Source organism: Suricata suricatta, chromosome 3 (genome assembly GCF_006229205.1).
Source record: "Suricata suricatta isolate VVHF042 chromosome 3, meerkat_22Aug2017_6uvM2_HiC, whole genome shotgun sequence".
NCBI lineage: Eukaryota > Metazoa > Chordata > Mammalia > Carnivora > Herpestidae > Suricata > Suricata suricatta.
The window spans coordinates 18634394-18661609 of record NC_043702.1 but is presented as its reverse complement, the minus strand read 5'-3'; the positions used below and the strand labels follow the sequence as shown (position 1 = coordinate 18661609).

Here is a 27216-nt window from a genome sequence, read left to right as displayed (position 1 = left end):
AAGCCAAGAAGCCAGAATGGCCTGCAGCTGCAGGCCTTTGCCATCCATGGCAGCTCTAACCATGACTTCTCTAGGCTCGAGGGCCTGCTCAGCATCACACCTTCCTGCCCCTCTATTGGGTCTCTGTCAGACCAGAGCAAAGGGTGTCCTAATTAAGCAGCCTCATCTAGTCCCAGCTCGAGACAAAGGACTACAGTTGGACACTTGAAAAGGACTTCATCCTCAGGCGAGCCAGGACGGCCTTGGGGCAAAGGGTTGGCCAGGCTGACCTCAGACCCTACTCCTTCACTATCTCCACTAACGAGAAAAGGAGTCACAGGGGTTGTGCGGAGAGGCAGGCTGGGACGGGAAGGACGGAGCCCAGGTGGGTCCTGAGCCTCTCCCAAAAGCCCACCTTGACATTCCCATCATGAAAACGCCCAGCCTCCCAGGGTTTGGGGTTCCCAAACCTGGGTCTCCAACCCCACCCTGCCTCTCCTCTGGCAGCCTGGCACCCACAGCAGAGAGAAACATGCCTGGAGAGGCGGTGTGGAGAGAGTGCGTGACCTGTTCCTCCCACACTCCTCCCTTGAAATCCCCCTGTGACTTACACAAACCACTTCAAGCTCCCTGACAGCCCCGTGTTATTTCACAAATTTGGAAACTGAGGCTCAGGTAAGAGCCAACACGGGGATTTTCTGCATCTCAGATCTTGACACTGCATCTCCAGGCAGGCTAGGGAGGCCCCTTCTCGTGGGTGGGGCTAACAGGTTACAAACTGGGCAGGGGCTGGAGCTGCCAAACCTCAAAGCACACCCCTGTCCCCAATCCTCACACGCTGGCCCCCAGTTAGCCCCTTTCACTGGGAGCATGGGCTCTAAGTGCAGGGGGCAGAGGGCAGGGTCTATGGCATCCCTCTATTCCACATGTCACACAGGTCTATGCTGGCCCTTGTGGGGTTAACCAGCGGGGCAAGGCTCAGAATAAGACAGGAAGAATCGGTAGAAACTCAGAATCTTTGCAGGAAGCAGCTGGGGCAGACCTGGCAGGAGAGTGAGCAATGAGTGTGAGGGGAGAGCATCAGGCTCTCCGATCCCCAAGCACTGGCAGGGAGGAGGAGGCAGTGCCCACGCCCCAGGCCACAGGCTGCCGCCTTCCTGCTCCCCCATTCTGGGTGTCCGAGAATTCCGGACTCCAAGAATCCCAGGACCTCAGTCTCCCAAGAGATCTTCAGGGTCATCTCTCCTAACCGCATCCCAACTCAGGAATCCTTCCAAGCTGTTTTCAAGCCGCTGTCCGAACTCTCTCCGGGACGGGAGGCTCACTACCTAACCAGGCAGCCCATTCTCCTGCTGACCCCTCAGGCTTGTTAAGAAACCCTCCAACAGACCTGAGCCAAGCTTCCTTCACTGAGCAATAATCCATTCTCCCTTTCTGCTTCCTGTTCCTACCTCAGTACTAACAGGGCACTGAGAATTCTCAAACTCCAGGTCTTCCGCTACAGTATCAGAGGGGAGAAGATGGCCATCGAACAGCAAGCTTGGCTCTGAACTCACCTGCACCCCACCCAGCACTGCCCTACCCAGCCATCAGCCCCTGGGGTGTTTGTGATTCTGGGGGCTGCATCCCCCACAGGAGATTCTGAGCTGGGACTCGGTGGGAAGAAGGAGAAGTACTGAGAGGTTAGGGAAGGAGAGGTAGGGGTCTGGAAGCGGAGATTCCCACAGCATGTCCTCCACCACCCCCTAATTCTCAGCTCTGAAGCAAAGTCCTGGCTCCCGGACCTTGGGGGGTCCCCGTAGACTGGCTGAGACCTTCCCCAAGTGGGGATCCCAGCACTGGTCCTAGTGAGAGCTCTCCCAACCAAGCTCCCCATGCAGACCCAGGTCCCCATCAGCCCTGGGCCAGAGGGGTCAGGGCAGAAGGGGGCTCAGCTATAACCAGCTCTGAGGTCCTGGGGGAGAGTGAGGGTGGGGGAGACAGAAGGAACCGCCAGCTGGCTGGGCTAGAAGCGACTTAAGGCCAAGTCTGAGCCACAATGGTCCCCACCCCACCCAGGCAGCTTCAGGAAGGGGCCCAGCGGAGATTCAAGGAAAGAGAGTTCTCCCCCACACCCTCCTGACCCCCCTGCTTTGATTCTGCCTCATGGAAGAAGTTCTGCAGCTTCCAGAAGAGAAACCCCCTGTCCCCAAAGATTCCGGAACCCTGGATTTCAGTTCCTCCGCTGAGCCTCACACCACAACTGCTTGTCCTGCCCTCCCTTACCCGGCACCCATCCAGCCCCCTAACCCCATTCCACCCCTGCAGGGAGCCCGGCTTGGGGGCGCAGCAGGCTTCTCCTGGCCACCTCTCGGTCACCCCCTCCCAGTTTCCTCTTCTAGGACAGTGGCCAGCCAAGAAACATCTGGGCAGGCAGTCCTGGCCCTGGTCCTGAATTGGGAGGTGGGGGCCAGACACTGAGGTTTAGCTCTGCATGGACTCCCCCACTTGGGAAAGGGTGGCAGGCAGGGCATCAGAGGGTCAGAGGAGGAGACAGGGGTGGGAAGAGAGGAAGCAGGGGGGGTGGGAAGCAGCCCCGTGTGTCTGTTCATTAACCACCTGGATTAGCCATTTCTGCCCAGAGGGGTGAGGAGGGAATGAGAGCTGCCGGTTGGGGGAGGGCACAGGGGGCACACATGCCAGGCTGTGCCCGGGGTACCCAGGGACCCAAGCAGAGGAGAGGGGAGCACAAGGGGGAGAACCCTTCCAGGCCCACTAGACCCTCCCTCACAGCCTTGGCCGGCCCTCTGGGAGATGAGAGGTGGGAACAGGAGGAGCCCTGAGGATAACAGGCTCCAGTGGGTAGTGGGGAAAGAAATGAAGAGAAAAATGGCCACATCCATCACGAGGTCCCCTCCTGAGGCAGCCCTGGGATGGGCAGCAGGTAGAGGAGGGGAGACCAACACTCCCGACCTCCCCCTCTCGCCCTGCTGCCCTCAGTCTCCAGCAGCCACTGACACCAACAACTTCCCCAGCAAACAAAACTCCTTCTGACTGGTCTCTCCCAGCATGGGGGACAACCGCACCCAGACACCCTGCCAGAAGCTGACATGAGGGCAGGGGACTGACAGGTTGGTCTGGAGTGGGGGGGGGGGGGCACTAGCCTAGCCCCGGGACAGGTGCCCAGCTGGGCTGACATCCCCCTCCCCTAATCTATGTGATGGGTGGTCCCGACAGCATCAGTAAGCCAGGCCAATACACACACACACACACACACACACACCCCACACTCACCTTTCTGACAGAAGAGCCCCGGGGTGGGTGGGTGTCTGGGCGCCCCTCTGTCTGGGACAGAGGCAGTGGGCAATGACGGGGCAGCAGCTGTGGCTGGCAAGAGGCTGGTAAGCTGGCTGCCGGGAGGAGGGCGTGAGTAAGCCTTGTGTCCGGGTGGAGCGGGCGCAGGAGCGGAGCTGGTCCCAGGGCCACTGCTGGGAGCAACTGAGCCAGGGCGCTGCTCGCCCGGCTCCCTCCCCCGGCGGGCGGTGGGCGGGTCGGCAGCGCACCGCCTCCTTCCCCGAGCTGGCCAGCAGCCCGCCGGCCGCCTCCTTTAACCCCTGCAGCGCTCAGCCAGCTCCGGCTCCGGGCTCCTGGCTCCTGGCTGAGCAGGCCTGGGGCCCCGAAATGCGGGCCCCCCCTCCTTCAGCCACCACCTGGCAGCCTCCCAAGGACCTGCAAGGAGGCATCAGAGGGCTTGGGGGCAGAAGTGGGGAGAGGGGACAGGTAGCAAAGAGGTCCAGGACCCCAGGGAAGAAACAGAGCCATGGAGAAATGGCCAAAGGGCTGCAGGGTGGAGAAGGATGTTTGGTCAGATGGTAATAACAATGACAACAGTCAGAATGATGGCCACTCCCGATTTTTTGGAAAGGACTCTGCTCTATGCCAATCCCAACTCATTCTGTGACAGGAGACCCAGTATCTCACTTCTGAGCCTGCTTTTTCTTCATCTCTGCTTTTTTCTCTCAGCTCAGTTAAGGCATCTGTGGCTTAATATTCAAAAGTGATGCGAAGAGAACTCTAGTTAATGAATTGCATGCGTCAGCTCTCTTTGAAACGCATCAAACAATAACACTGACAGAAATGTGATAAAACAAACACACCAAAGGACTCATTATAGAATCCACAGAGTTTACCATTTAATCCTTTCAACTTTCCTACGTAGACAAGATTTTTTTATAATTCAAAATATCAGGGGGAACGTGATTTGAAAAGTTTGAATGTAAGAAGTCGGCGGGATTATTTTGAGCGGAAGGGAAGTCATTTATTTGCTACACACCTGTTGCATGCAGGATGCTTAGAAGAATATTCTCTCTCTCTTACTCTTTAAATCTTCCTGTTATTCTAGCTGAAGAAAAAGATCCTGGAGTGGTTCAGTAACTTGTCCAAGACCACACAGGACGGCGTTGAGCAGAAACTCGACCTTGGATAGCCTCGCTCCAGAGCCAAACTCCCCACCACTCAGCTCTCCAGAGACTGAAAAGCCATTCTCTTCCCCACCTGGGCCAGTGACCTGCATTTCTGTGCCTCAGTTTCCCCTGCAGTATGCTGAGTTTGGATCCAAAGGTCTTCAAGATGTCTTCCAGTTCTAACACTCACTAATTTTATTAATTCATCCAAACCCTCCCCCAGGAAAGTGACAGGGAAGGCCCAGAGGAGGGCCAAACAGTCTCGGAAAAGACCTGGGGGTATCTAGGACCAGTGTCACAGGGCAATGATTGGCACTTTGAAGGGCTTCTCCCCCTGCTTCGGTGACCAGGAAACCCTAGAGGATGCGGGGGAAGAGGGCACCTTCTGAGGACCCTAATATGGACAGGCTGGAGACAGAAGCATCATTGCGCCCACCCCCAAGATGACTCACCCCTTCCCAGGTGGAGAGTCTGGGTTCCCAGAGTCCCAAATTCCAGTATTTCAGAACCTACCGGCCTTGCAGGTAGCCTCGGTCTGTGAGCGGGTAGGTGCTGCCAGAGACAGAGATAGGAGAGACATGGCCCCATGGAATGTGCCTCTGAGACTGCCTACTATGTAGGGAAACTGCCCAGCCCTCCCTGGCCCCAACTCTGGGGCAAAGGGGAATCCTAACAGCCTTGTCCTGCTCACCCCCACATCCTTGCAGACCAAGGGCGACTCAGCCCCTGTCACGATCACAGAGAGAAATGAGAGATTCCATGTCATCGATCTAGACTCCTCTAAAGGTGGATGGGGAGTCTGCCATAAAAGTGGAAACCCCCCCTCCCTGTCTTGGGTCATGCACGGCAGACATGCCATCCTCCCTGCCCCTCCCTTCCAACCCACACCCCACCATCATCCAGATTGACACCAAAGTATTCCAGGCTCCCCCTTGCCTACCAGATCCAGTCCCAGCACTGCAGAAGGACCCTCTGTGACACAGCCCTCCCTCTGAGCCCGTTCAAGGCACCATTGCCCTTTTTCCTTCTCCGTGATCAGGCCTCAATTCAAAAGCCACATCCTCCCTGGGTCCTTCTGCAACTGCCCCACTTGGTAGGTAATGGCCCCTCCTCTGAATACCTAAGGCTCTTGCTCATACATGAAGGCTGGGACACTCACTGGTTGGGTGCACTTCTCTATGTCCCAGTGAGATGAGCAAGATTCATTCACCATCTCCTTTCTCTTTCCTAGAGTGCTCGGTGCCCAGCACAAGGTGGCCACATAGATTCTCAATGGAACCAGAATGAATACACAAATGGTAGAATGATGGATAGATGGATGATTGGTTACAGACTGAAGAAAAGAATACTTTTTAATGCCTGATTCTGCACGAAGCTGTCCCAAGATAACTGCTGGCAGACTTTTCTCTTCAAAGCTATCTACAAAGCTGACCACGAGAAACACTGACCTTGCTAAGACACGGGGATCCCACATGCATCCCACCCACCCCACGTCTGCAGCAGATCAGGGGACTCTGAGAGATGCCTGCTTCAGCTGCTAGCAAGGAGCCACTGGAGGTGACACATTCCATCCTCCACCCCAATACCACCTCTCTTCCCCAACCCTTCTGTGGAAGGAGGCATGAATTCGGTAAGTCTCTAGAAACTCTGTAGACAAAAAGTCTGTGGGATGGGAGGGAAGGAGGGAGGCGATTCCAAGGAACTAGGAAACTCCAAAGAAAATCAGTAGCCTTCCCCTTTATTTCCAAGAGCTGTCGCATAGCTGATCATCCACCCCCACTCCCTCCCTGAGCTTTCCCCAGTATCAGTGTCAGCCTCTCACACATGCACGTGCACACACACACACCACACACACACACACACACACACACACACACACACACACACACAGTGAGAGCTTCTTTCTACAGAAGACTGCTTAGCCCTTATTCCCTCCCCTCCATGCAGCCCTCCTCCCCAGAGCCAGAGCAGACAAGGGATTCCCAGGGTTTTCCATCTCCCATCCCCCATCCCCTCCCCACCTCCTAGGCCAGCCCATGCCCCCTTCCCCCCTCCCTCCCTCCCTCCCCTCTTTCTCCCATCCCCACCGTGCTGGACTCCACATCTGGTTCCAGTTGTGGTTGGTCCATTCAAGGGTAGGCCTGGGGGTTTCTCATAAAACTGAATAATACCAGTGTTGGGGCCTGTGGAGCTGGGGGAAGGGAGGGCAGGGGCGGGAGGGAGAGAGGCCGGCAGCAAGGAGGCAGGGAGAGACACAGAACCCAGAAAGTAGCATTGCTGTGCCTGGCATCCAGCAAGGATTCAATGGATGCTTGTTGATGGAAGATAGAAGCAGGAGAAACAGAGAGCAAGGAAAGTCAGGAGGAGAGAGAGCAGGACAAAGAGGAGGTCAGACCCAGAAAGAGGAATGAGATGACGCTGGGGGCACTGGGACTGGGCCACTGAGCCACAGAGTGGCCATTGAGAAGAGCAGGGAAATGAATGGTGCATGACAGGGCCAGGTGCTGAGTTAGGCACTTTCAAAGGAACAGGAGGGGATGTGACAGAAAGGACAAAGGGACACACAGAGACAGAGAAGAAAGGGCAATGATAGAGTCAAGGGAAATACTGGCCCCCGAATGTTGAATACAGACTCCCCCTGGCCTTCTGGCCCCATGGGCCAGCACACGGCTGCCCCCATTTCATCCTTCATTCCATCTACAGCAATATTTGAGCACCTAGTCTGCACCAAAACTTTCCCGTGTGTTCTTCTGTGCAGACCCCCATTCATATCTGCGAGATGCCTATAAGGCGATCACTCTTAGCCCAGTCGTAGAGACGGGCTCAGAGCAGTTAACCCAAAACCACAGGGCGGCTGATGAAACAGAATTTGAGGGGCGCCTGGGTGGCTCAGTCGGTTAAGAGGCCGACTTCAGTTCACATCATAATCTCATGGTTCGTGGGTTCGAGCCCCATGTCGGGCTCTCTGCTGACAGCTCAAAGCCTGGAGCCTGCTTCTGATTCTATGTCTCCCTCTCTCTCTCTCTCTCTGACCCTTCCCCACTAACACTCTGTGTGTCTCTCTCAAAAACAAATAAACGTTTAAAAAAATTGTTTTTTATTTTTTTTTATGTTTTTTAACATTTATTCATTTTTGAGAGAAGAGAGACAGAGCTTGAGCAAGAAAAGGGCACAGAGAGAGGGAGACACAGAATCTGAAGCAGGCTCCAGGCTCCAAGCACAGAACCCACGACTCGAACCCACAGACCATGAGATCGCGACCTGAGCTGAAGGCAGACGCTTAACCAACTGAGCCACCCAGGCGCCCCTCACTTCTGCGGTGTTTCCGTGGAACGTTGAATTGTACTGGAAAAACTTCTTTCCCATGTGACCTACAAACAGCTGATCACTTCTCTTCTCTCTCGGCGTCAAGAGCTTACAGAATCACAACCAGGGTAACAAAAAGGATCCCCAACACACCCGTCTAGCACGTTTATCCTTTCCGGTCTACTACCTTCTTCCGTCCAGGGCCCTTCTCCAGGGCTGGAGCTAGAGGGACTGACTATGAAAAAAAATTGTTTTTTAAAAAGAAACAAACAGAATTTGAATCCAGGTCTTGCAACTGAAGGCTCTTTCACTAGCTCCCAAGACTGGGAATTCTGGGTCCTGGCGCTCCCTCTGGAGGTCATCGTGTCATGTAACCCCCACTCTTGCAGGACCAGGTCCCCAGATCCTTCTGGCACTAAAGGCAAGCTCCTCTGAGCTGAGAGCTAAGAGTAGATCACCAAATTCCAGCAGGTGGGGACTGACTTCCTGACCTTCCTAGCAAGGGGGAGGGGGCTGGAGCTGCCCCTCTCTAGTGCCCTTGGCCCCCACTCTCTTCCTCCATGTCTACCACAGAAAGGGCCGGGAGGGCCACATGCCCAGGTCCCCAGGGGGAAAGCCCTGAACCTCCGAATCTTGATGGGCCCACAACACGGCTGGCTGGGAGCCAGGCCCTGGGGGACACAGTAGGCATTTGGTCAATGTCTATGCATTGGGCTGCACCCTCTCCCTTCTGACCACCACCACCACCACCACCACCACCACCGCAGCTAGAGATGAGTGTGAGCTTTCTCCCAGGATGCTTTCATCTCAGGGCCACCCTCTGGTGCCCCCCCCTTAGCTGCCCCCCACCCCAGAGCTAGCTCCAGAAGCCACACCCCACCCTGCCGCCCCCCAGAGCCCCTCTCCCTTCCTTCCTGATGCTGGGTTCCTCAGCCCAGGTCACAGGTCTCTTCCTTTTCTATTTGTCATCCTGACACTGGGGTCAGACTGAGGCAGCAGTAGGGGCACCCCCTCCTCACCACTGTCCCCTATTTGCATCTCATTTGCATGCATTCCCAGCATCTCTCCCAGTACTGAGCGGGCCTGAGCCTCAGGCCCTTTGCCACACACCGCCCCAGGGAGGGAAAAGCTCCAGATCTTCCAGATTCTGGGTGGCCTGCCAACAGCTTGTCCCCTCCCTCCTGAGCCTGCCTCAGTTTCCACCCAGGAAAGGCACTTGGACCCAGCCCCCAAGAACCTCAGACTGGAAGTCTGGGCCTTGGGATCCAGCCCCACTCAGCCACCAATGCCCTGGTGACCAGAGGACGCTCTTGGTCCTCCTTGGCTTCCATCCCCTCATCTGACAACATCTAGGGTCCTTTGGAAGATTGGAGGACGTTTCCAGGCAGACACTGGTCCTGGGCAGAAAGTCACTGCTGGTGCCAGCTCACTGCACACAAATCCCTGTCCCCCCTGAAAAAGCAGATTTTAAAGCGGTAGGGACTCTGGGATTTAATCACCTCTGGGACAGGATTCCTCTCGAGTCTAAACCAGCGATGGTCACCGGCTACCGGCTTCAGCCTGGATCCTTCCAGAGAACCCACAGCCCTCCTTCACTCAACACACCCACCACCCTTAACCCCATTATTACCAGGTTCCTATGCTGGACAGCCGGGGAATCCCCCACACCAGGTTATCTGGATTTCAGGAAGGTGTTGGCAGGAGCCGTGTTGAAATGCTTGGAGACGAGATAGAAAGCTGAGCGGATTCCTAGCCAGCAAGCCAAGGGGTGTTGATTAATAGATCAATGTCAACTTCCTGACTTGCCAAAGGGCTCTGTCCTCTGCCCTGGCTTGTCCAACATACTTATCAGTAACTTGGATGAAGACTTAGAACAGAGGCTTACCAAGTACACAAAGGTAAAAAGGCAAAAGGATGACATTGAACTGAACCAAAATACAAAATCGACACTATAAACAGGCCAGAATTAGTAAGGGAACATTTCTCTTGAGGTCAAGTCCTAAACTAAGGTTAAAAAGTCATGAAATAAAAACATTGACTTAATAATAGCTCATGCAAGGAGAAGTCTAAGATTTAGTGGAAACAGAAAACAGAAAATTCAGAATTCTGTTGTCAGTGGGATATGGCTGTCACCAAAAGGCACATGCTCTTTGGGTTGCAATAGAGGTATGGAATCTAGACGAAAGGAGATGAGAGTTCTATTCTATCCCATGCCTCTCAGACATCATCAGAAGTGTTGAGTTCTCTCCTATATTCTATAAACCAAACAGCAGCCAGAAGAGGACAGCTGAAGATATTCCATAAGTATTTGTTGAATAAAAGCACAAGAGGGGCGTCTGGGTAGCTCAGTCGGTTGAGTATCCGGCTTCGGCTCAGGTCATGATCTCACGGTCCGTGAGTTCAAGCCTCATGTGGGGCTCTGTGCTGACAGCTCAGAGCCTGGAGCCTGCTTCGAATCCTATGTCTCCCTCTCTCTCTCTCTCACTGCCCCTCCTTCCTCTCACTCTCTGTATCTGTCTCTGTCTCTCTCTCTCTCTCCAAAAATAAACATTAATTAAAAAAATATTTTTAAGCACAGGAAAGGCTAAAGAAATTGGGCCCAGTATTTATTTCAGATGATAAAGAAAGGACACAACATACATCATCAAATATTTGAAAAACTGTCCTGGGAAAGTGAGCCAGGGCCGGCTGTACTGGCCCCATACACCCCCTTTGTCTCCCTGCCTCTTCATCTGTGAATTCTGTGAAGCGTGGGACCATTTCCCATTCATCCCTGAACATCTGAAAGGCAGCATCAGTCAGGGCCTGAACAGCTGCTGAGGATGCAACAGCACCCTGACGAGGCCAGGCCCGTGGGCACTGATCAGTAGGGAGCATGCTGGCCCCAGCCTGAGCGCTGACCTTGAGCCAAGCCGGCTGCTGAGCTGGAGGGGCGAGGAGCCAGGCTTGCGGCTGAACATTTGGCTTGCACATGCTGCCCCAGGCTGGCCAACTGGCTTCCCACCCCCCACCCCAAGACTCACCCCTTGCCACTGCTCTGTGGGGACTGCCCCCAAAGGGGCACCCTTGCCCAAAGTCCTGCCCAGGTCCTGCCAAAGCTGGATTCCTCCCCTCCTGTCCCTCATCACCTGTTGGGCCTTCCCACCTCCTTATCTTCTATGCCTCTTCCTTTCTCTCACCTCCTAACCGACCCTCATCCCACCATTCCTTCTCCTTAACATTGAACCTCATGCCTCCAGGGTTCTTCTTCTTCAGACTACTTCTTGCTCTATGCTCCATCGCAATGAGCTGCTGAAAATTTCAGCCCTCCCCCTGCCCCCTCCTCCCCACATTTTCTTAATTATATAGGACATTCCGGGCTGAGCAGAGCTGGAGACTCCCTCCAGAGGACTCCAGCCTTACCCCTATAGGTAATAATAATCTCCTTGCTCCACCTTGACATGAGGTCCGTCCCTCCTGGGGTATGAGAGCCAGGGAAAACTGGCCCTTCCCTACCAAGGTCCAGGGGTGGAGAAAGAAAAGTCTAGGCTTTGGAGTTGCCCGGACCATCTCTGAAGACTGGCCACCTCACTCACCAGCTGTGTGACCTCAGACAAGTTATTAACCACTCTGACAAACGACCGCAGAGTCTGACACAGAGCATCCGCCACATCCTCCTCCTTCAAAGAAGCCTTCACCACCCCCACCCCAGAGTCACGTTTCATCTCTCCTTCTCACATATGTCTAGTTTCTTTCATAAACACTCACACTCATTGAGTGTTTTCCATGTGCCAGGCACTATTCCCTGAGCTTGTGGATAGTAACTTTAATCCTCCCAACAATCCTATGGGTATTGACCATTATTAACTCCATTTTATAGATAAGGAAACTGACACTCCAAGACATCAGCTTTGATTGCTACCACGCTCCTAACTGAAGCAGCAGCAATACGTCGGCAGAGACCTCAGGACCTTGCCCACCAGCATCCTGCGCAGAGCAGGGTGCTCCTCTGTCTGACAGAGGCTCGCTCACCAGCCTCTGCTTCCCCATACCCAGCCCTCAGAGCTCACTCCCACGGCCAGCTGACGCTGGAAGTCTCCACGGAGCAGCAACTCTCTCTCTCTCTCTCTCTCTCTCTCTCTCTCTCTCTCACACACACACACACACACACACTCTCTCTCTCTCTCTCTCTCTCTCTCCAAATACTGACTTCGCAGGCGAGGCATTCCCAGCTCTCCCACAGTGTGTGGATCTTTCCACCTTCCAGGTACTCGGTTGTTTCCCTGCTTCTGATCCCACCCCCGGTGGCCTTCATTCATTCACACATTCACCCATCCATGCAGCAGATGCTTTTGAGCAAGTCGGGCCGGCACCACAGGCGGCTCACACGCAAAGCCAGATGGAGCACCAGCCCTCAGGAACACTTGGTCTACAGGACGAGACACTGAACACACAGAAGCACAAACACATGACAGGGACAGTGCTGAGTGGTGCGAGGGGAAAGACTGGGAAGCCAGAGGGAGGGATTGCTTAGCTCCTAACGGCTAATGTGCGCTTAACACGTGCCAGGTCCCTTTATAAACCCCGCACACACTTTATGAGCTCATCCCCTCCTCACCACAGGCCGGGGAGTAGATGTCCTTCTAACCCCACTTGGAACAGTCGAGGGAGCTCAGACACGGGAGGCGAACTCAGGAAGACAATAGCAGAGAGGCAGGGCAACAGGCCTGAACCCCAGCTGTGTGCTCCAAAGCATCATTTTACGTCCAGGAGGTTCAGGGATGGTTCCTTAGGACTCAGTGCCCAAGCCGATGACCTACACACACATGCCAGCAGCAGCCTGACCGTGCAGAAGGTGGTGGGTCCACCCTGGTGGTGACCTCAACCCCATTCTGTGCTTTTTATCCATGTTCCCTTGTGCCACATTGGCTTCACCAAGAGGGAAGTCATTTAAACACCAGAGCCCCGTCTTTCTCTCCCACCTGCTATCACCTTCAGACATTTGACCTTTCCCCTGGTTGGCTCCAAGATGGCCTGAGGGATTGTCCAAAAAGGTGTGAACAGGCCCAGTGATCAGTCCCTCCTGTCAGGGCTTGCTTGAAACATGGCTCCTGGTGTCACCGATGGGACCAGGGATGGGGCAAGAAAGGCTCCAAACTCTGGGAAACAATCTTCCCATCGTCTCCCCAAGGCCACTCGATTTGGGGCTCACAAACGTTGACAAGAATTTAGAGTTGACCAACCCAATGCTCTCATCGTCACTATATGGGAACTGAAGCCCAGAAAGGACAAGTAGGGAGTCCCGATGTCACCACAGGGAGGAACTCAATACAGTCAACCCTAGAGCCATGCACCCAGCTCTCAACCTGCATCACACTAGTCCCCAGGAGGGCCGGGGCTGGGCTTAGCCACGCGAGGATAGGAGCAGGACCGGGTCCACTTAACCATCAGGAAGGAAAGAGGGTGGTGATGCTGGGGTTCCAGGTGCAGCCCAGTCCTGCTCCCCACTGGTGACCAGAACAGAGGCCAGGGCAGGAAGGGTGAGCAAGGCAAGGGGCAGCCATCGGAGCCCCTCCCTCTGGCTGCTCCTCCCCAGGGACCCTGCGGGTGACTGTTTTCCTAAGAACATTTTGTTCAAGCTGGGAGTCTTGGCTCAAGCACCCTACCCTGGCAGATTCCCAGATGCCTGTTTAATAATGTACAGCCAATCGGCCATTAACAGCAGGTTCAAAAAAAAAGTTTGATGGCTGTTTTTGCTGTTGGTGGTGGTTTTTTCTTTTCCTTCCAGGTAGTTGGTGACGATTATGAGGAACAAGTCTCTTTTGGCTGGTGTCCGGGGCAACCACCGCCTGTCCAGGCTGAGGGATCCCAGCAGACCTCACCTGCCTCTGCCCAGCCTGCCCACCATGCCCAGGCGCCAAAGTGCCCACACCCACCTCCACAGTCCTGGCGACACTCCGGGCCCGCTTCCCGGGGGCGGGCAGCGGTGCTGGCACCTGGGAGGTCCAGAGAGTCCTGGCAGGTCCAAGCCAGAGAGTGTGGGATGTGCTGGCAGGGGCAGAGGAAGGGCAGGTGGGGGCTCGGCTCTGCATGGGCCCAGCACTCCCTAGGAAACCCACCCCATCTGGCCACAGTCAGGAGCGGAAGGCGGAGCTGCGGCATCCCAACCAGATGCGAGGACAAAAGTTCAGAGCCAGATGCCAGCTCTCCCGGGCAGGACGGGGCAAGGGGGAGAGGACCCTGGGGTCTGCCTTCCTGGGAGCCGCCTCATCTCCCTCAGGACTTGCAGCAGGATCAGGGGAGCTGGAAAGCAGGAGACTCAAGGACAGCAGTTAGGACAGAGAGTGGAAACTTCGGTCCTGTAAGAAGCTGAATGGGGAACAGATCAGTCCTGGCTGTCTGCAGCAGCTGGCCCAGAGGAGGAAGCCTGCCGGACTCCCCTTCCCTCTCCAGCCTGGCACCCCAGAAATAGGGGCCAGGTGGTACGGCGGGTGGGAAGAGTCCCCAGGAGCCAGGGTCTGAGTCCCAATGACCGGGGGCCGGTCTGTGCCCTCTCCGGGCCTCCCTCTTACTGTCGTGCAAGAATGAACTAGGAGTCCTCATCCCGCCTGGGGGTCCCAATCACAGAGGGCCTGCCAAGGCCAGATGTGGGGCAGACAGAGGAGTCCATAATCATTATGATGATGGTGATATGTTCTCATTTATCGGCTCTCAGCATGTTCCAGGCACTGTATTTTTTCTCTCTTTCATTAATTCTACTGGGCAGATACTATTATTCCCACCACCATACAGATGAAGAAACTGAGACTTGGAGAAGTGGAGAAGTCACTTGCCCAACTGATGGCTAATGAGTGATAGAGGCAGGACTTGGACCCAGGCAGGCTGGCCTCAGGGCCTGAGGATTCCAGTAAAGGGGAGTGGCCCAGACCCCAAGCGCCCAGAGCCCCAGCAGCCCCTCCTCTGCCCTGCACGTCTGGCCACAGTGCCCCAGCCAGGCTCCCAGCCTCTCATCGTGCCCCAGTGGAATCATAGGCCTCCCCTTTACCTCCCTCCTTAAATGCTTCCCCCAGGGCAGTGGGCGCACACACACAGCCACACAATTGTGTGCACTCACACACTCACAGGCACGCACACTTGTGCATGTATGCACAGGTACCCATGCACTATGCACAAGCACATGTACTCAAACTCATGCACACACATGTACCTGCACACACAGGCATGAAACTAAGTGTACAGAATACACATGCACCCTCTTTGCACACACACTTCCATGCCTAAAGGCTCCCAAAAATCCACACTGACACACACACCGGCATCCACACAGGCACACGTATGAGCTCCAGCTACAGGAGGTTTGGCATAGGCCCCCGCGGACTGTCTGGGCAGGCAGAACCGGACAGATGTCTGCCACGCCACCCGGGTGGTGATTCCAAAGGCGAGAAGGCCGTCGGCTAATAATACTGCAGCGCATTCCTGGCCCCAGATAAGCGGCCCCAAGCATCCTCAGCACGTTCTGGCCTCGCCGTCTCACCCCTGTAGATTCCACCCACCCGCAGCGCCGCCCCGGAGGAGCCCCAGAGACCGGCGCCACCGGCACAGACACCTTGGCCAGGGGCCTGCCACTCTCCCCCTCTCCAGGGACCCCAAACCTCTGTAGGCCTCAGTTTTCCCCCAGAGACTTGCATGCAGGAAAGGAGAGGAGGTTTGTGTCCATCCTGAGATGCGAGCTAAACTATAAGACCTCTCTGAATTCCAGCCCCACGCTGGGCAAACACACACCCCCACGCACCTCGGCACTAAGTACACACCTGCCAGGAGGAGCTCCTCTCGCCAGGGGCTGCTTCACCCCCATGCTCACCACAACTCAATGACCTCATTGTGTCCTGCGGGTGAAGGGACTGAGACCCCACTGCTAGGAAGTGAGAGAGCCAGAATTTGAAACCCAGGTCTTCCAGCTCCTAAGCCAGGGCTCTTCCCAGGACCTCAAACCATCCCCCTCCTGGCTGACTCTTAAGTCACGTACTTTCAGTGCCACCAGGGAGATCAGGGACATCTCAGGGACCACCTTTCTCAGGAAAAAATTCGTGTTCCTTACAGACTCGAGGAGACTCTGAGTAACACACATGCAAGGGCAACACCCCCACAAAAGTGTCAGATGTTAGGGGATGTTTTGGGGTAACTGCAGCTGCCAGAGGCATGAGAAGTGTCCCCGGAACAGGGGACAGGAGGACATGCACCCACCAACCTCCAAGTCACCAAGGGTTTGGGAAACGGAGACATGAATACTGAGAAAAGGGCTGCCCCTGCATGGAGTCAAGAAGGAGAGGTCCGTGGATTTCAGGGCTGGAGAGTCAGGACGAAGGGCTGGACCTTGGGGAACAAGGGAGGATCCTGAGGCCCCCAAAGGCCCCCAGGTCCCAGAAGAAGGCACACAGAGAGAACGGACAGGAAAGAGAAGGAACAAAGCCAAGGAACCTGAGGTCCCTAAAGGAAAGAGGCAACAAGGAGAGAATGAGAGATGTGGTTGCGACAGAGACCAGGAGCTAGAAAGTTCTGTTGCACCTCGGTAATGCAGGGCAACCTCACCTCAGTCTTCTCTCACCTTGTAGCCTGACCCATGTTCCAGGCAGCAATTCTAAAGTCTGTGCATGCATGCACACACGCGCACACACACACACACACACACACACACACACACACTCACACCTAAACCTCAAGTGCCCCTCTTGGCAACTCAGTCAATGAAGTCAAGAGCTGTTCTGGACATTTCTCACATGAGAACAGTGAGGGCCAGAGAGTGGCTGTGGCTTCCCAAAGGCGCCAGGTTTCCTTTCTGCTGGGAAAAAAAAAAAGCCAAGAAGAGGACCCAAGTATCCCTATCTCCTCGTTCCCCAGGAGGCAGCACTGCCTCCCTGCAGAGCCAAGGCAAGAGGCCTCAGAAGCAAAGGGAGAATGGAAAGGGAAGACTCTGGGGCGTGACTTTCCCAGCCCTAAGGAGAAGGGATCAGGCAGGATCAGAGCAGCATCCCAAGCCTGACACCAGCCGACCAGGCTCCAAGAGCACAGGACCTTGGCTGGTGATGAAGGCAGAGGCCACAGAGGCACAGGACATGGGGTCATGGTGGAGAGGGCCTCTGAAAGCGGGGGGGGGGGTGTTCCCACGAAGACTTGGCCATCCCAGCCGCCGGCTTGGTAAGGCAGCTGTGCTTTCCAGAGCCGTGCAATGGGTGTTGCTTGCTGGCCACCCCCTCCCGGCCCCCTACTCCCACTCCATGCACCACCTCCCACCACCCCCACCACCCATCCCCGCTCTGAGCAAGCCAGGAAGCCTTACATAGACATCTCAGGGACACAATATTTAGCAGATTAGACACTCTGGGGTGTGGCTCTCTCCCCACAGCCCCTCCTTCCAGAGCCCCCTCTTTCCTGGGGACAGGGCAGCAGACCTGCAGGCCAAGGCCAGAGAAAGGAAGCTGGGAAGGGAAGGATAATCAGGCTCTGGATTTCACGTGTAGCTGGACAGAGACACCCACACCCCCACCCCCGTCTGGGAGCCTGTAAGGAAACCTGGAAGGGAGAGGCCAGCGATAGAAACTATGGAATGAGGACCCATCAGAAATGTGGTCACTATCATCAGCTGATTGATGAAGGGACAGCGGCAATAATATATGTAGATACATGATTATTATAGAAAGTACGAGAGCATCATTTCCAAGTATATTTGCCTGATACAAACAAACCAACTGAAACAGGACATTTTTGAAATGATGAGGGAAAACAGGGCACCTACTAGGTATTATTAGCTGCTCCTAAGAAATTATTATTTTTTTTAATGTTTTATTTATTTTTGATACAGAGAGAGACAGAGCATGAGACAGGAAGGGGCAGAGAGAGAAGGAGACACAGAACCGGAAGCAGGCTCCAGGCTCTGAGCTAGCTGTCTGCACAGAGCCTGACGCGGGGCTCGAACCCACGAACGTGAGATCTGACCTGAGCCGAAGTTGGAGGCTTTAACCAACTGAGCCACCCAGGCGCCCCCTAAGAAATTACTATTAATTATGTTGACTGTCATAACGGTATGACGGTAATGTTAAAAGTCAAAGTCCTTATCTGTTAATGATACACAGTCAAGTATTCACGGTAGGATGATACAATGTCTGGGATTTGCTTTAAAAACACTCCAGCAAAAATAAGGGAGTGAGGGGGCAGATGAAACAAAACCAGCAAAACTTGATGGCTGTTGAGCCCGGGTACAAAGGGGTTCATTATGCTATTCTTGCTGCTTCTGTATATGTTTTAAATCTCCCACAATAAAGAATTGACAAACACAGACACAGGCGTGTGCACGCGGTGGGGGAGGGGCGTCAGCCGATCCACGTTCCCTACAGCGTGGTCTTCGAGGTGATTTGGCTAGAAGCATACCTCGACAATTTTAGTACTTTTGCATATGAAAAGAAATTGAAAATATATCATTGTAGAGTAAGCCTGTACGTTCTATCACTTACATGAATAAAAGGCTATAAAATCAAGTCTTTTTTGCTTTTAATGTTTATTTATCTATCTATTTAGAGAGAGAGAGAGCATGTGAGTGAGCGGGGGCGGGGGGGAGGTCAGGGAGAGAAGGAGAGAGAATCCCAAGCAGGGTCCACGCTCAGCACAGAGTCCGACACGGCGCCATTCTCATGACTGGGAGATCATGACCTGAGCCAAAATCAAGGGTCAGACGCTTACCTGATTGAACCACCCAGCGCCCACACGTCTTTTTTTTTTTTTAATGCTTATTTATTTTTGAGAGAGAGAGAGGGACAGAAAGAGCACCAGCAAGAGGGGGTTAGAATGGGAGGGAGACAGAATCTGAAGCAGGCTCCAGGCTCCAAGCTGTCAGCACAGAGCCCAACGTGGGGCTCGAACTCCCAAACAGTGTGATCATGACCTGAGCTGAGGTCGGACACTTAACCAACTGAGCCACCCAGGCGCCCCCCTTTTTTTTAATGACTAAGTGAGAGAGAATAAGCTGGTGAGAATGGAATTGCGCAACGGGAAGGGAGAATCCACCTAAGGGGATCCGAGAGCCCACCAAGCTCACCCAGACTCCGCACGGCCGGGGAAGCCATACGCAGATCCATCCTGAATATGCAGGTACGCAGCGCTACCTAGGACACTGACCACAGAGGATGACCTGCCAGCCGCACAGGTGAACAGCCGAATGCAGACACAATAGTGGATAACCGCTGAGGCTGTTTATCAAGCGCGGCCCCACCCCCACCCCATCCCCTGGCTCTGTACCTGCAGGGTCTCCAACCCCCACACAGCCTTCGGAGGTAAGACACTATCATTTCCCCATTTTACAGATGGGGAAACTGTGACTCAGAGAGCAGATGTGACTTTCTCAAGGTCCCAAGGCTAGCGGGTGGCCGAGCCAGGTTTGAGCCCACGTGTCTCTGACGCCCTGCTTGCTAGTTGAACCAAGAAGGCAGCCAGGGAACCCGCCAAGCAGGAACCTGGACCCAGCAGAGAGCTACAGCCCTGGAAGAGATGGAGGGGAAGACAAGAATGGCATGATCTGTGGTGGGGAGGAAGAAGAGGCGGGCCGGTAGGACCCGGGCTACACAATGGGTTCGAGTGTCTGAACAGCTGTTACACAGAAGTGGCAGAAAGGGAAAGACTGCAGTAAGATGAATGAAGGTCAGACAGCTGGGAGGACCGGAAGGTAGGAATGGAAGGCTGTGAGCCTCGGTCAGCATTTCAAAACATCACACTTCTGAGCTTTGGGGCTGGAATTACACCAACTCAGCATGGGAATATAGGTTATTCCATGCCTCCTACAAGTTCTAGTTGGTAGCCAAGATGTGTTTAAGGAAAATAGGGAAATGCATGTAATTGCTCAAAACGTAAGGTTCACAGGGGAAATAGTAATAAGAGTCCTTTCATTGTGCACCAAAGCCTGGAACACACCTGACCATGACAAGGGGGTTAAGGCAGTGCCCTGGAAGGTCTATCTGCACGCCCAAGCTTCTGACTTCTCAAGGCTGGAAAAACAGACAAAGGCCTTGAGGGACACAAAACTTCTACAAAGCCCTCAGCACCCAGGGGATGCCCCCAGGGAGGCCCAGCTCCTAAGCAAGTCTTGCCTCCCATTCTTGCATCTGCTCTCAGGACTGGGTCCTGTGTCCTGGGCTGGACACACTGACTAGAGCCTAATGCTGGTTGGGGGGGGGGGACGGTAGAGGGGGGCTTCTGGCTCCATTCACTAACTGTGTGAGGTATGGCAAGCCGCTTGACCTCTCCCCTGTTTTCCCCTCTGTCCCCCCTTCCCACTGTCCGTGCTAAAACTGGAATAATAATAATAGCAACTTCCTCACGGGGCTGTTTTGAGAATTCATTGGCATGATGCGTGTAATGTGCTTAGCGTGGAACCTGGTGCCTAATTGCTTAATAAGCGGTAACCACTGTAATTATCATCATTAACTATCCTGTCTGAGATCCACAGTTGGGGCCTTTGGCATCCGTGGCTCTGATGAGCCTGGACCACAGGAAGCGGTGGGGTGGGCAGCAGCCCTCGGGACAAAGGAGGCTGGGAGGCTGAGAGGGGAGAGCAGCCCAACCTCATCCTCCCCAGGAATGTGGCTGGGAGGGTGGGGGGCGAGGGGAGATGCCTCGCCGCTGAGGTCAGGCCCTATTTGGAGCTGGCAGAGTGTTTATCACCCTCACGTGTGAGGGGAGAGGAGGGGGGTAGGGAACGGAGAGGGAGAGGAGGGGAGGCAGCTGCTGGGAGGCAGAGGAGGCCTCTCAGAGCAGGAAGGACCTTCACCTTTGCAGGGGTCCTGGGAAAGCCCACCGGCCCTTTCACTAAGTCACTCAGTGATGGGGGGCAAGATCAGATCTGTACACATCAGCTGCCCCCCACTCGGTGCCTCAGCCAGGAACGGGACACACACCCCACAATGTGCATCATTTCCAAAGCTCATCGTGAAAATCCAGGAAGCTAGATTGCATCCTCCTTGTCTTACAGACGAGGAAACTGAGGCCGAATCGCTTAGGCTCCCTGCCAAAGGAAGCTAGCTAACCATCACCCTGCCCCCTCACACACACACCACCAGTCCGGCCCTGCCCTGGCTCAGTACAACCTCTTCTGTTCTTGAGATTCCATTAAGGGGTCCCAGCTGCTCCGTCAGTTCCCCTCCGCCGCTTTTCTGGCTCCCCCCCACCAGATGGCACCCCTCGGAACCAACCCGCCTCGCTCTGCCGCCCCAGCTGCCGCTTCAACCTGCTTCCTCCTAGGCTGTCCTCCACTAAGACCAAGACAGTCACCTGGTTACCCTCGGTGGTTGTGGTCACACCTATCCCTCTCCTGAAGCTAGACCCACCCTGGGCCTCAGTTTCCCCTTACAGAGAGGAGGACAGTGACCCACGGGAGGAAAGAGGAATACAACAGGAGGGGAGAGCTTCGCGGATATATCTAGAGCTTTCCTCTTGCATGAAGGCACCTTTCTCCCTAGTTTCCACCTCTTCCCCAATTCTGTGAAAGCCACACCTCTCTCCCTCCCCCTCTCTGCCACCTACACATTGACAGTGACAGTGAACCCAGCCCAGTTAGAGAGACTTGCTCCGCAGCTATGGCCTCCTCACGGGTTCAAATCCCAGGTCTCTCTGAATCTCTAATCACTCCCCACCCACACCCTCGGATATTTCACACACACAAACACACGCACGGACGCACTCACACACATACACATGCACAGACACAGACACATGTGTGCACATGCACACATGCCCTGTAGCCACAATTCCCGTCTGGGCTCTGTGGTTATAACCCGCCGTGTCTCTCTGATTACCAGCTCCCGTACCGATCAGATCAGACAGAGGAAGGACTGCTGCCATTGCCACCTGAGCCTCTCTTGGAAGGGAAGGGACCACATGTGTCCCCGGAAAACTGGCCACAAGTCCTGGAAGGCACCTGAAGTCAAGCCCCGTGGAGGGGTCGTTCCCACTCAGGCTCTGAAGCCGTCGCCTAAAATCCTTCTTCTGGGGTGCCTGGGGGCTCAGTCAGTTAAGTGTCCGAGTCTTGATTTCAGCTCAGCTCATGACCTCGCAGTTTGTGGAATCGAGCCCTGAGTCGGGCTCTGAGCTGACAGCATGGGGCCTGCTTGAGATTCTCCCCCACCCACTCTCTCTCTCTCTGCTGGTCCCCAGCACTTGCCCTCTCTCTCTCTCACTCTCTCGCTCTCGTGCTCTCAAAATACATTAAAATATTTTTTATTTTTTTAATGTGTTTTTTTTTAATTTTTGAGAGAGAGAGAGAGAGAGAGAGACAGCGTGGGCAGGAAAGGGTCAGAGAGAGAGGAAGACACAAAATCTGAAGCAGGCTCCAGACTCTGAGCTAGCTGTCAGCACAGAGCCCAACGCAGGGCTTGAACCCACGAACCATGAGATCATGAGCCGAAGCCAGACGCTTAACCGACTGAGCCACCCAGGTGCCGCAAAAATAAAAATGTTTAATAAAAATCTTTCTTCTGATCCCTCCAGCCACCTGAGGGCAATAATGATTCTTGCATTTTACAGATGAAAGAAGAGATCTGCCCAAATCTCACAAAGATCAAATCGAAAACTAAAGAGACCTAGACCAGAAGTGCATACTTCCATCCCAAATCAGCTTGACGGGACCCCTGTATTCTCCATCCATCTACCTGCCTTGATAAGTGAAAAGCTAGATGGCTCTCATGTTTCCCAGAGAATGAATGAGTGTGACATTAGTTTTCTGCGTCAGCTCATCTGGGCTATAGTACTCAGTGAGCTAATCAAGCACGATCAGGTGTTGGGTGAAGATGGTTGATATCTATAATCATTTGACCTAAAGTGAAGGCAATTACTCTCAATAATGCGGACAGGCTTCATCCAATCCGTTGAAAGTGAAAAGAGCAAAAATTAAGGTTTCCCAGAGAAGAAGAAGAAATTCTGCCTCAAGCCTGTAACACCAGCTTCTCGTTTCCCAGGCGGCCAGCCTGCCCTACAGATTTCAGACTTGCCAGTGCCCACAACAACGTGAGCCCATTCCTTGAACCAAATCTCTTCATACACATACAAGCACGCCTCAGAGATGCTGCAAGTTCAGTTCCAAACCACCATAATAAAGCAAATGTTGTGGGGCGCCTGGGTGGCTCAGTCAGTTAAGTGTCTGACTTCAGCTCAGGTCATGATCTCCCGGTCTGTGAGTTCGAGCCCAGAGTCGGGCTCTGTGCTGACAGCTCAGAGCCTAGAGCCTAATTCAGATTCTGTGTCTTATTCTCGCTCTCTCTGACCCCCCACTTCCACTGTCTCTCAAAAATGAATAAATCTCAAAAAAAAAATAGAGCAAATATCAAAATAAAACTAGTCGAATGAATTTTTTGACTTCCCAGGGCTTATAAAAGATAAAAAGTGATATTTACGCTATTCTGTAATCTATTTGGTGTGGGATAGCATTATGTCCAATGATTTATATAATTAAAAAATATTTTGTTGCTAAAAAGTGCTAATCATCATCTGAGCTCTCAGTAAGTCATAATTTTTTTCTGGTGGAGGGTCTGGCCTCAATATTGGCTGCTCACTGATGAGGGTGGTGGGTTGCTGAAGGCTGGGGGGCTGTGGCAGTTTCCTAAAATGAGACAATAAAGGGTGCCACCAAAGAAAGTGACTCTCCCTTCCAGGAACTAATTTTCTGTAGGATGTGATGCTGTTTGATAGCATTTACCAGCTGAACAACTTTTTTTTATCATTGGAGTCCATCCTCTCAAACCTGCCACCATGTTATCAACTACATTTATGCAATATTCTAAATCCTTCAGTGTCTTTTCAACAATCTTCATGGCATCTCCAACAGGAATAGATTCCATCTCAAGAAACCACTTGGTGGGGCGCCTGGGGGGCTCAGTCAGTTAAGTGTCTGACTTCGGCTCAGGTCATGATCTCCCGGTCTGTGAGTTCGCACCCCACATCGAGCTCTGTGCCGACAGCTCAGAGCCTGGAGCCTGCTTCGGATTCTGTCTCCCTCTCTCTCTGCCCCTCCCCTGCTCACACTCTGTCTCCCTCTCCCTCAAAAATAAAATAAAAACATTGAAACAAATGAAAAATAAAAGAGAAAGAAACCACTTGGTTTGCTCATCTGCAAGAGGCAGCTCCTCATCGTTAAAGCTGGATCCTGGGATTGGAGCAATTCAGTCCCGTCCTCAGGCCCCACTTTGAATTCTAGTTCTTTCCACCACATCAGGAGCTACTATCTCCCCTGAAGTCTTGAACCTTCCATTTGTAAAACACAACTACAACAAGAAATATCTGCAAAGCAATAAAATGAGGTGTGTCCAATGTTGTTTCTGTGAACGGGACTGATACAGTGAGTAAATAAGAGAGGTCAAAAACTGGGGATTCTACCCACTTAAATGAACTCCCAATGGCCATAGTGGGGTCAACTCGATCCAAATAATAATAATAATAATAATAATAATAATAATGACAGCATTGGATTATAACTGTTAAAAAATGAATATCCATGTTCCACACTGACATAAACAAATAACTGAATGAATAAATACGCCATAAGACACAGTAGAACAAATAGGGACTGGAGAATGTTGAAGAACAGATGAATTTCATTTATAAACATAGAAGGAATGACCAACATTCAAAATCAAGTGAACTCAAGCTTAGAGCATTCTATGAAATATCTGACGAGTGCGCCCCAGAAATGCCAAAGTCACGAGGGACCAAGGACTGAAGAATTGTCCCAGCTTGGTGGAGGCCAAGGAGACAGACGCCAAACGCAATGTGGGATCCCGAAGTGGATCCAGGATCCGAAAAGAGGCAGTAGTGGAAAAACCGGCCAAAGTCTACTAAGGCCTGTGGATTAGTAACAGCATCGGATCTCGGTGTTAATTTCCTGGTTTCCATCATTGCGCAATAGTTCTGTAAAGTTGTCAACATTTGGGGAAGCTGAGAGGAGGGTCTATGGGAACTCTTTGTCCTATTTTGGCAAACTTACCGTACATCTAGAATGATTTCAGAAGTTCTAAAAAAATGTAAGTGGGTTCTAAAGAAGGCACAGATTAGGGGTCAGAATGAGGGCCAGAAGGCAGTTAAAGAATTAGGTCTTTGCGAATATCATATAACTTCACTCATATGAGGACTTTAAGATACAAAACAGATGAACATCAGGGAAGGGAAGCAAAAATAATATAAAAACAGGGAGGGGGACAAAACATAAGAGACTCTTAAATATGGAGAACAAACAGAGGGTTGGGGGAGGGGTTGGGGGAGGTGGGGCTTAAATGGATGAGAAGCATTAAAGAATCTACTCCTGAACTCATTGTTGCCCTATATGCCAACTAACCTGGATGTAAATTTTAAAAATAAATAAATAAATATTTTTTTTTTTAAAAAGCCTTGGGTCTTTGGGAGGGAAGAGCAATTCAACCTGGGAAGGTCCCCAGCCTCTGGGAACCAGAGGAGGCAGGCTGCTCAGGGTGCAGAGGAAACAGATCCAGCCTGGGCATAAAGTTACACAAGTGGAGTCCATGGGCCTTCAGCTCTGAGATCATCACCCAGAGACAGACAGACTCGGCATCTCGTGCTCACAACCATGATGCCGCTGCCACCCCCACAATGGTCACAAGTCACTAACCGCTGTGCACTGGGAGCTGAAAGCACTCTCCATTACCTACTAACTTCCTCCTCACTACAACCCTGCAAAGGCCTTTATGATCCCAGTTTATAGATGAGAAAACTGAGAGGGACGCCAGGGTGGCTCAGTTGCTTAAGCATCTGACTTTAGCTTGAGTCACAACCTCACAGTCCAGGGGTTCAAGCCCCATATCAGGCTCCCCGCTGACAGGATGGGACCTGTTTGAGATTCTCTCTCCCTCTCTCTGCACCTCCCCAACTTGCACTTTCTCTCACCCTCAAAATAAATCAAACCTAAAACATAAAAATAAAATGAGGGAACTGAGAATCAGCGCATCCCAAAAAATGATCCAAAGCCACTCAGATATAAGCAGGTGAGGCAGGGAACAGACCCAGCTCTGACTCCCAAGCTCCCAAATCTCACAGCAAAAGAGACCTTGACTGTCTCCAGTCCAACCTCCCTCACCACAGCACAACATGGCTGCTGAGAGCTCAGCATCTCACAGGACAGCCCAGTCACAGTGGGGACCAATCTAATTGTCTTCCCTGAAGGTTAAGGTTGGCTTGGTAAGACAGAACCTCCTCCACCCATCCTGACTGCAGCCCCTATGTACCCTGGGACACCGGTCACAAGGCAACGGCAATGACACTAATTGCTAGTATTTGCTATTATTCTAAGCACTTTCTATGCATTGACCACATATATGTAAACATATGTAAACCACACAATTACTGGATCAGGCAGGGGCAGATCAGAAACCCAAGTCACAACGAGGCTAAGCCATTTGCCCACCGTTGAAGAAGACAAGTCAGGTGTGGGGTTGGACCCACGTCTCCAGGTCATTCCCTCTCCTCAAGGCTCTCCCTAAGTCTGGGTTCAATTCCCAGGTCCCGAGTCCACCAGCTGCCTGGCTGTGTGAACCTACTGCTCAACCATCTCAGCCTGTTTCCGCCTCTGCCCTGAGGGATTATATTAATGCCTACCTTTTCATGTTGTTGTGAGGATTAGATTAAGTGGATCCTGTCCACGCAAGGATAGAGGACATCTGTAAGCCAGGCCCTGGCGGTGGAATTCAAGCCAGTGTGATTTTCCGAGTGCAGGAGAGGGTGCCGGAGCCCTTAAGCTATTCCTCCAATCACGTATGACCTATGAGTGACCTTCCTCCCTGGCTTCCTTAAACAGAACCCAGTTTGAACCCAGACGCTCTGAACACCCTTGCTTGGGTGCCCCGGCCCAGCAGGTGGAAGCAAGCCAGGGGGTTAATCTGTGACTCACTCTGCTTTCTTGTGCCTCAGGACACACATACTCCTCTCTTCCTAATGGCCCCCTGCTAACAAGCCACCACGCTTGCCAGCTGCAGGGGACAAATGACCAAGTCACTTATCAGCCAGAGCCCAGAACCCTCAGAGAGAGGGAACAGAGGCTCATAGGTCCTGGGAGGACACAAAGGACAGGGAGCCAGCAGGTGACCTCAGGCAGAGGAACCAATGTGGGGGAGGGTAACAGAGTGTGGGCCACTGTCACTCTGGAGCTGGCGGGGGCGGGGGGGGGGGGGGGGGGGGGGGGGGGGGGGGGGGGGGGGGGCGCGGCGCCTCCTGGCTGGTACATTTCTGGGACACTTAGCTGTTTGTTATCCTTGGGTTGCAGAATAATACAATGACTAAGAGTTACCATCTATTGATAAAGAGCCTATCACATGCCAGGATTTTACCTATTTTCTCTGATCCTCACACCAACCCCGCAAGGTCAGCTGATACCAATGTCACCATTTTTATCCTGGTGAGGAAATCAGATTCAGAGGTCATGTGACTTGCCAGACACAACACAGATCACGTAAGTGGCAGAGTCAAGATC

At 53.1% G+C, this 27216-nt stretch overlaps 1 protein-coding gene across 11 annotated transcripts in view; it reads right to left on the bottom strand.

Moving 5' to 3' along the window:
• TNS1 (tensin 1) overlaps positions 1-27216 on the bottom strand; it is a 184503-nt gene that overhangs the window by 131893 nt on the left and 25394 nt on the right. Inside the window, exon 1 of one of the 11 annotated variants that reach the window (XM_029933870.1) lies at positions 3253-3443. The exons of the other annotated variants lie outside the window; for them this stretch is intronic. The gene's annotated coding sequence lies outside the window, so the exon portion shown is untranslated. Of the gene's footprint in view, positions 1-3252; positions 3444-27216 lie in introns of those variants that run through there. 11 annotated transcript variants of the gene reach the window in all.